Raw genomic sequence first — 9909 nt, 5'->3', positions numbered from 1 at the left:
GGTACGGAAGCAACTGGTTATCCCGTAGCACTCTCCATACAGTGACGTGGTCAACGTTACCTTGTACAGCAGCAACTTCTCTGACGCTGACATTAGGGTTATTGTCAACTGCACGAAGAATTGCCTCGTCCATTGCAGGTGCCCTCGTCGTTCTAGGTCTTCCCCAGTCGCGAGTCATAGGCTGGAATGTTCCGTGCTTCCTAAGACGCCGATAAATTGCTTCGAACGTTTTCCTGTCGGGACACCTTCGTTTTAGAAATCTGTCTCGATACAAACGTACCGCGCCACGGCTATTGCCCCGTGCTAATCCATACATTAAATTGGTATCTGCCATTTCCGCATTTGTAGACATTGCACTGACTGCAAAACCACGTTCGTGATGAACACTAACCTGTTGATGCTACGTACTGATGTGCTTGATCCTAGTACTGTAGAGCAATGAGTCGCATGGCAACACAAGCACCGAAGTAAACATTACCTTCCTTCAATTGGGCCAACTGGCGGTGAATCGAGGAAGTACAGTACATACTGACGAAACTAAAATGAGCTCTAACATGGAAATTTAGCGTTTCCGGACACATGTCCACATAATATCTTTTCTTTATTTGTGTGTGAGGAATGTTTCCTGAAAGTTTGGCCGTATCTTTTTGTAACACCCTGTATGTGCCTTGACGTTCTTATGTGTATTGCGCTTTGTATGTTATTTTTTACAGCTGCAGTCTAATATTTTTGTGCTATGTACGTCACTGTGTGATGATGTACTATCATGTGTGGTTTGCTATGCTTATCATATCTTAATTCAAATATTTTTGAACTTTAATGAATGAGTTAAATGTTGAAGTGTATATGATTAATCGACATATGAATATTGAAAAACTATGATTGAGCGTAGCACATCAGCGACTGAATGTGTAGGAAAATTAATAAGGCATTGATTTGTAAAGTCGTTGACGGTGAATAGAGGAGCATGTATAATTTAAATAGAGGAAGCGTGGGTTCATAGGTGGTTACCTAAATGAATATCATGTGCTTAATAAACTGAGTTAACTTTTTACGCAGCAAGAAAAAGAGTATGCGTGTAATGGCTTGTTAGACTAATAAGGAATATCATAAATGATGTTGTGTACCTTTGACAAAATCCTATCATACACCAAACAATAAATACCACAGATTAGCTAACAAACCTACTGCAAACTTATGAAAAATTTCTTCGATGCACCTAGGTTATAACGAATTTGAGAAGTACTGTACCAGCTCAAATGTAAAAGGAACAGGAGATGGTAACATTACACGAAAGTTTTTTTCAAACAGTTCTGTAACTTATGTAAAACCCATAACAGTGTGTGAAATCAAATCGGAATAAATTAGTCCCAACGGAACAGTTAACAGCGAATCAGTACTAGTTGCTGCCGATGCTTAATACTTAGATTACGATTTCATATGTTAAACTGTATGTACAGGAAAGTGAGAAGCCACTGTGAAAACAAGCTGGACTCTGCAGGAATTGAGGGGAGCGTTATAGGGTCATAAAACTGCCGGAAGTCATCCCCCAGCCGTATTCGCAGAATACCATGCGAGATAAACGCCAAGCAGATATAATGTCAGGCCGCACTGTGGTTCGAGGAACAACAGTTAGAAAGAAAGCCGCTCTGGAGCCGAGTTTCTCAAGTTAGCCAATGTAAATGACATCCCCAGGATGTGATAGAGAAAAAGAACCTGATTTTCAAGAACTGTGTGGCCAAGGGGCGAATGTCACTTAACTGCTGAGGCAAAGAAGAACTTGTAGAGGTAAATAGCAGGAAGTCAAACTTCGCCGAAAACATGGGCTGTAATACAACATCTTAGAAATCTGAATGGGAACAGAACGTTTGGGAATCTTTTGGAGATTGGGGTTGCCAGCACACTCCCAAGTGCTGCCAGGCCTAATGTTTAAGGAAATGGTTCCGTGAATAATTTTGAAGTGGGAGTAAGAAGTGCAGCTGTGCTTGCAGAGGTCCTGGCGTAACGGCAGGCGCACAAAAGTAAGTGCCAAATTTTAGAGCACCAAGACTAACAAGTTTTTTTCCTGGCTAGCGACCTGAAATACGCATAGGAAATGGTCTATTATTTGTAATGATGTTCAGTAATTTGACGCTTCGTTCTGGAGACTTGTCTGTATATTGCTTTCATCTCTTGCAATAGACGCGCACCTACTTCATTCTGTAGTGTTTCCTATCCATATGAACTAATCTTCGGCATTTCCTGTATGACTGCTGAGAATGCAAATTTTTTTTCCACATACGTATTCCCCCCTCCCCTCCCCACTCCCCTTGAACCACGGACCTTGCCGTTATTGGGGAGGCTTGCGTGCCTCAGCGATACAGATGGCCGTACCGTAGGTGCAAACACATCGGTGGAGTATCTGTTGAGAGGCCAGACAAACGTATGGTTCCTGAAGAGGGGCAGCAGGCTTTTCAGTAGTTGCAGGGGCAACAGTCTAAATCATTGACTGATCTGGTCTTCTAACAGTAACCGAAACAGCCTTGCTCCGCGGGTACTGCGAACGGCTGAAGCCAAGGGGACACTGCAGCTGTAATTTTTCCCAAGTGCATACAGATTTACTGTATGGTTAAATGATGATGGCGTCCTCTTGAGTAAAATATTCCGGAGGTAAAGTAGTCCCCCATTCGGATCCCTGGGCGGGGACTACTAAGGAGGAAGTCGTTATCAGGAGAAAGGATACTGGTGATCTACGGATTGGAGGGTGGAATGTCAGATCCCTTAATCGGGTAGGTAAGTTAGAAAATTTGAAAAGGGTAATGGACAGGTTAAAGATAGAAATAGTTGGAATTAGCGAAGTTCGGTATCAGGAGGAAAACGACTTCCGGTCAGGTGAATACATGATTATAAATACAAAATAAAATAGGGTTAATGTAGGAGTAGGTTTAATAATGAATAAAAAATAGTAGTAGAGATAAGCTACTACGAATAGCATAGTGAACGCATTATCGTAGCCAAGACAAACACGAAACCCACGCCTGCCACAACAGTACAAGTTTGTATGCCAACTAGATCCGCAGATGATAAAGAAATTGTAGAAATGTATGATGCGAGTAAGGAAATTATTCAGAGGGTTAAGGGAGATGAAAATTTAATAGTTATGAGGGACTGGAATTCGGTAGTAGGGAAAGGAAGAGAAGGAAAAGTAGTAGGTGAATATGGAATGTGGGTAATGAATGAAAGAGGAAGCCGCCTCATAGAATTCTGCACATAGCATAACTTACTCATAGCTGACACTTGGTTTAAGAATCATGAAAGAGGGTTGTATACATGGAAGAGGCGTGGAGACTCTGGAAAATTTCAGATAGTTCATATAATGGTAAGCCAGAGATTGAGGAACCAGGATTGAAATTGTAAGACATTTCCAGTGGCAGATGTGAACTCTAGTAACCAATTATTGGTTTTGATCTGTAGATTAAAACTCACGAAACAGCAAAAAGGTAGAAATCTAAGGCGATGGGACCTGGGTAAACTGAAAGAACCAGTCGTTGTAGAGACTTTCAGAGAGAGCATTAGAGTACAATTGCCAAATTAAGAAGAAAGGAATATGGTAGAAGAAGAATGGGTTGCTTTGAGAGATGAAATAGTGAAGGCCGCAGAGGATCAAGTAGGAAAAAGGACTAGGGGTAGTAGAAATCCTTGGGTGACAGAAGATATATTGAATTTAATTGACGAAAGGAGAAAATATAAAAATCCTGTAAATGAAGCATCCAAAAAGGAATACAAACGTTTTAAAAATGAGGTAGAAAGGAAGTAAAAATGGTAAAGCAAGGATGGCTGCGGACACATGTCAGAAGGTAGAGGCATGTATCACTAGGGGTAAAATAGATACTGTCTACAGAGAAATCAAAGAGACCTTTGGAGGAAATAGAACCCCCTGTATGAATATCAAGAGCGCAGATGGGAAACCACTCCTAAGCAAAGACGGGAAAGCAGAAATACGGAATTAGTATATAGAGGGACAAGGACGATGTAGTTGAGATAAATATTACGGGCCGGCCGAAGTGGCCGTGCGGTTAAAGGCGCTGCAGTCTGGAACCCCAAGACCGCTAAGGTCGCAGGTTCGAATCCTGCCTCGGGCATGGATGTTTGTGATGTCCTTAGGTTAGTTAGGTTTAACTAGTTCTAAGTTCTAGGGGACTAATGACCTCAGCAGTTGAGTCCCATAGTGCTCAGAGCCATTTGAACCATTTTTTTAAATATTAAGGAAGTGGAAGAGAACGTAGATGAAGTTGAGATGGGAGATATGATACTGCGTATAGAATTTGACTGAGCACTGAAAGACCTAAGTCAAAAAAAGGCCCCTGCAATAGACAACATTCCATCAGAGCTACTGACAATCTTGGGAGAGGTAGCCTTGACAAAACTCTTCCATCTGATGGGCAAGATATATGAGACAGGCTAAATGGCCTCAAATTTCAAGAACATGATAATTCCAATCCCGAAGAAAGCTGGAGCTGAGAGATGTGAATATTACCGATCTATCAGTTCAATGAGTCACAGCTGCAAAATACTAACAAGAATTCTTTACAGACGAATGGAGATACTGGTAGGAGCCGAAATCGGGGAAGATCAGTTTGGATTCCGTAGAAATGTTGGAACACGCGAGGTAATACTGAGCCAACGACTTATCTTAGAAGAAAGATTAAGGAAAGGGAAACCTACGTTTCTAGCATTTGTGGACTTGGAGAAAGCTTCTGGCAATGTTGACTGGAATACTCTCTTTAAAATTCTGAAGGTGGAAGGCCTAAAATACAGGGAGCGAAAGGCTGTTTGCAATTCATACGGAAACCAGATGGCGGTTATAAGAGTTGAGGGGCATGAAAGGGAAGCAGTGGTTGAGAACGGAGTGCGACAGGGTTGTAGCCCATCCCTAATGTTATTCAATCTGTAAATTAAGCAAGCTGTAAAGGAAACAAAAGAAAAATTTGGAGTACGAATTAAAATCTATGAAGACGGAATAAGAACTTTGATGTTTACTGATGACATTGTAATTCTGTCAGAGACAGCAAAGGTCCTGGAAGAGCAGTTGAATGAAATGGGCAGTGTCTTGTAAGGAGGACATAGGATGAACATCAACAGAATCAAAACGAGGATTGCGGAATGTAGTTGAATGAAGTTAGGTGATGCTGAGGGGCATTAGATTAGGAAATGACACACTTAAAGCGGTAGATGAGTTTTGCTGTTTGGGGAGCAAAATTACTGATGATGGTCGACGTATAGAGGACATAATGTGTAGACTGGCAGTGGCAAGGAAAGCAGTTCTGAAGAAGAGAAATTTGTTAACATCGAGTATAGGTCTAAGTATCAGGAAGTCTTTTCTGAAAGTATTTGTATGGAATGTAGCAACATATGGAAGTGAAACGTGGACGACAAATAGTTTAGACAAGAAGAAAATAGAAACTTTCGAAATGTGGTGCTACAGAGAAATGCTGAAGATTACATGGGTAGATCACGTTGTAACGAGAATTATACGTAGAAGAATTTTTTTTTATGAATTTAGATAAATTAATAATAGCAATGTGTTGAATTTCTTTTTCGATTCTTTTCGTGTCATGTTAAAGAAACTGTGAGTAACTTTTGAAACGAATATTATTTATGTTAGATTTCAAATAATGTGGTGATCAAAGGAAAGTGTATTTAATGTTAAAACTATTGTAAGATGTGAAAATTGTAATTTATACACTTGGTCCATACGTAGGTAATGCATTAGGATATGTGTAGTGGAAAACCTGTGGTGAATACCCTACCTGTAGGGGAGCGGGAAAAGGTGGAGGCAGGCGGGGCGGGAAAACGCACACTGGGCGCGGTTCGGCACAACGGGCTCAGTAACACAGTCGGAGGCGAGCAACAGTCGGAAGTACACGTACTGTACCGAGGAGGCTACCCAGGAAAAGTGGATTCCATTGAGCCTCGGATGAACCGATTCCGACGACTACTTGGCATGGCTATATTCTGAGGCACAAAATTGGAAAGATTACGACGCTAAGAAGATGGAAAGTGCCGATGTTGTGTGAGCCTTAGCCGTGCTTGCATGTGTGCCGTGCTGCCCGTTAGCTCGCTGCCCGCCAACCGCCGCACCGACTTGCACAGGTCAAACATTTATTTCATCTTTAGAAGTGTATCTGTGTGGACCAGTGTCGAAACTGTTTCTAATGGTTCAATAATAATGTGACTTTTACCAAAATTGCTTTAGCCATGACTTATCCTGATCACTGACCTAGACAGGATCCTTACCTCGTATTGTGCAATCCGAGTATCCTAAACTGAAAGTTTAATGTTAAAGTTAATGAGAATTATCAGCAGATTAATCTATACCATAAAGGTATATAAAGTTCTGTGTGTTGTTGCAAATGTTGGTAAAGAACAAAAGAGTTACTTTTTTTAATTGAGTTAGCGATGTTATTTAATTAATTTGAGACAGAAATAATGACAGTTAAATTATTCAGAAGTAAGACAAAAGAGTAGTTATCCAGAGATTGATAAAATTTGTGTGTTAATTTGCCTTCAGTACTAGATAGTTTCAGTATAACGACTATAACAGTTTCAGGGCCCCCCCCCCCCCCCTTTGCTCTTGTTCATTCGTTCAAACCTTGATGTGTACTGATCAAATTTGACCAGCAAAGCTAAATTCTATATTAATCCTAAATGTATTAGAGTTTTTCCATTATTCATAGTGATATTGTGTGTGTACTTTTAAGATTGTCGACGCTCGGGCAATCTATGCCCGATTTCAGTCTGCTCAACATACAAAATGTAGTTCGTAGTAATCATTACTGTGTGGTGTTGTGTAAAAGTAGCTCGTCCAAATTAGTACAAAAAGAGAAAACTTTAGTTCAGTGGATTTTTCGAGTTCCAAACTTTGCCATATAACGCATCATTACTACGTGTTACTATGCTTGTACATGCACCCACTTGTACAAGGAAAAACTCACTAATTGCCTAAGTAGGCTGGCGACCGAATTGTTAATTATAGGTAGCACCTACTGTGTGTACTTCTTATCCATGCGAATGAGCAGTTATACTTTACATTTGCTTGATGCACCACTGTAGTTATTGACTGAGTATAAGTCCGATATTGCTTCCATTAAATACACGCGGTCAACTTACGTACTAAAATCCTTGTTTATAAGGTGAAGCCCGTGAACTTATTACAGTACAGGCTTTATATAGCTAACCTACGTCCGAGTAGGGCGGTAGTGTTACAAGTGGCTTCCCGGTGACAGGACATCCAGTTGTTGTCGGTTACAAATTAACGTAAAGATTGAACAGTGGATTTTCAGTGGCACGAATAGCAATAAAGTTTAGTAAAAGAAACTGCAGTGTGAGCCAAGTATAATAGTGTGGTGTAGTTGGCATTTAGTATGGACAGAAACGTAGACGGGGTAGGTGCGCCAAGCGAAATGGAGAATGCGGCTGGCAGTAGCCGGAGTTTACGCGGCCAGATAACAGATGGCGTTAGCGGAAGACAATTGGCGTACTTACAATACCACGAACACGTCAATGAACAGATTGAAAGGTTGAGATCGCCTCGAACACAGCAAGGGGCAAAACAGGAAGCAGAGGGTGACTTTGTAGATGATAGTGGGTATGTGAATGAATCCACTGACATGTTTGATTCACCACAGATAAAGAAAGAACCGGAAGAAACTTTTGAAGTAGGATCGGAACACACCGATTCCGTAGAACAAAACAGTGTGAAAATTTTAAGCATAAACGATCTATTTGAACAATTAACCAAACAAATTTCAGGACAGAGTGAGCAGATCAAAACACACGTTGATCAGCAGCTCAAAACACAGGGACACCAGCTCAAAACGCAAAATGAGCAGCTTAAAACACAGAATGAGCAACTTAAAAAACAAGTCGGCAATCAGGTTAATCAGCTCAAAACACACGTTGACGAGCAACTCAAAACACAGGTGGATCAAATTAAAGCACAGGTCGAAGGACAGGGAATTAAAATTAGTAAACAAATAGAACAGGTAGAACAAAAAGTGGGTAATTTAAGTTCTGTGGTAAATACTCTGAAATTTGAAATTGATACCGTTAACAAAAATATGGATACTATGCAGGAGGAAATTGGAAACATTAATAGTAGATTTGATGTTGAAATTCTCAACATCCAAGAGAAAGTAGAACCTCTGGTTGAAACTAAGATAGACGAAAAAGTTTTCGGTCTTAAAACTGAGGTCGTAAACGAATGTCAACACGGGATATCGCAATTGAAAAAGGTAGTTTCAGACACTGAAAGGGATTTAAGTAAAAAAGTAACCGGATGTGTTCAAAATTGTGAACAAAATACTACCAAAATTCAAGGCAAAATTTTCGATCTGGAGAGCAAAATTAAAGATAGGCCTGGTGTTGTCTGTAATGGCACACCAATTACGAAGCTGTTAGAAGGCGAGGAACGCTTCGATCCAGCCAAGAAACATAACGTGTGGCATCCGTTAGATTTTATTAAAAATTGCGAGAGAGTATTTCCTGAGCACTTGTCTGATCAGGAAAAGATAAACGTTGTAATTAGCGCCTTAGCGGGTGATGCTAAGCGCTGGGGAATAAATTTAAATATCGAACAAATGACGTTCGAGGAATTTAGACAGAGATTTACGGATGAATATTGGTCTGAACAAAAGCAGGACCATTTATGGCGGGAGTTCATCATGGCCAAACAGCATGATAACAGGGGCAGGAATTCTTTGAAAGAATTCTGTGAGTATTGGTTCCGAAAATTGACACACTTAAGAGGTAGAAGATCAGATTCAGAAATTATCTGGGAGCTACATAAAAAGCTTCCGGAGGATTCCAAGAGGTATGTAGGAAGCAATCATCGTAGCTTCCAAGCATTTCTAGAAAGGGTCGAAGATGAAGACCATTGGCGCGAAAGTCGTGCCAATTATCAAAATTTTGGTAACCGTAATAACCGACACAATGACGAACGAAATGACGGCGATGGATTTCGCGTCAATGTAATACAGAGAGGAAGAGGCAGAGGAAGAGGCAGAGGAAATAATCCAGGTCGCTGTAGAGGGTATACCGCGCAAAACAATAACGACGCGGGAAACTAATTTCCGCGAACGTTGCGGGCCAAACGGAAGCGGACAATACATACCGGCCCCGATTCAAGAAAAGATACCGGACCGACCGTAATGTAATGAGACAGGCTAGGGACGAGCATGGAACGCCGCGACGTGTTGTGGCGAAACAAGCGTCAGGTGCGAGCCAGAATGAATCATCGCTGCCGCACAGAGCGCTACATGTTAACAGGCGAGTGGAGCATCAGAGGGCAACGGCCCAGCCTAGCCGAACATCTGTTCGGAAAGAAGCCGCTAGCAATACGGCAGCAGTAGGTACGAACGTAGCAGTCAGAGCTAATGAAAATTTTACGAGTAATAATTCCGTGGCAAAGGAAACAATAAATGAGACTGTGAATACGCAGAGAGGTGCGGTTAGCAGTGTTTGCAATGAGATAAAAGGCGAGGATGAATTAGCAGAAGTAACTGATTGGCGTGTGCAGATCGATGATCTGTACAAGGGCCTAAAGCAATGTGAGTGGGAGGATTTTAAGAAGGAGTATGAGGCGAAGAAATTAGTTGGTGGAAAGAGAGATAGTAGGGACGTCCATAAAGTGACGTGGCCCAAATTTGAAGAGGGGAGAATAAATAGCGCCGCGCAAAGTACGCATGTTGCCGATAGGAGGAAGGTTGATGATAGGAAGGATTTGGAGAACGAAATCCTCAGCATTGACGAAGAAATAACTTCTGCTAACAGTCCGCCAATAGTACAAGCTGCTACCGAGAGGCACCGTGGAGAAGGGGCAGATGATTATCTGAAAGTAATTAAAGTCCACGAGGATTACACCGAATATGA

This window comes from Schistocerca piceifrons, chromosome 6 (assembly GCF_021461385.2).
Source record: "Schistocerca piceifrons isolate TAMUIC-IGC-003096 chromosome 6, iqSchPice1.1, whole genome shotgun sequence".
In the NCBI taxonomy this organism is placed as follows: domain Eukaryota; kingdom Metazoa; phylum Arthropoda; class Insecta; order Orthoptera; family Acrididae; genus Schistocerca; species Schistocerca piceifrons.
Note: the sequence above shows the minus strand (reverse complement) of the source record.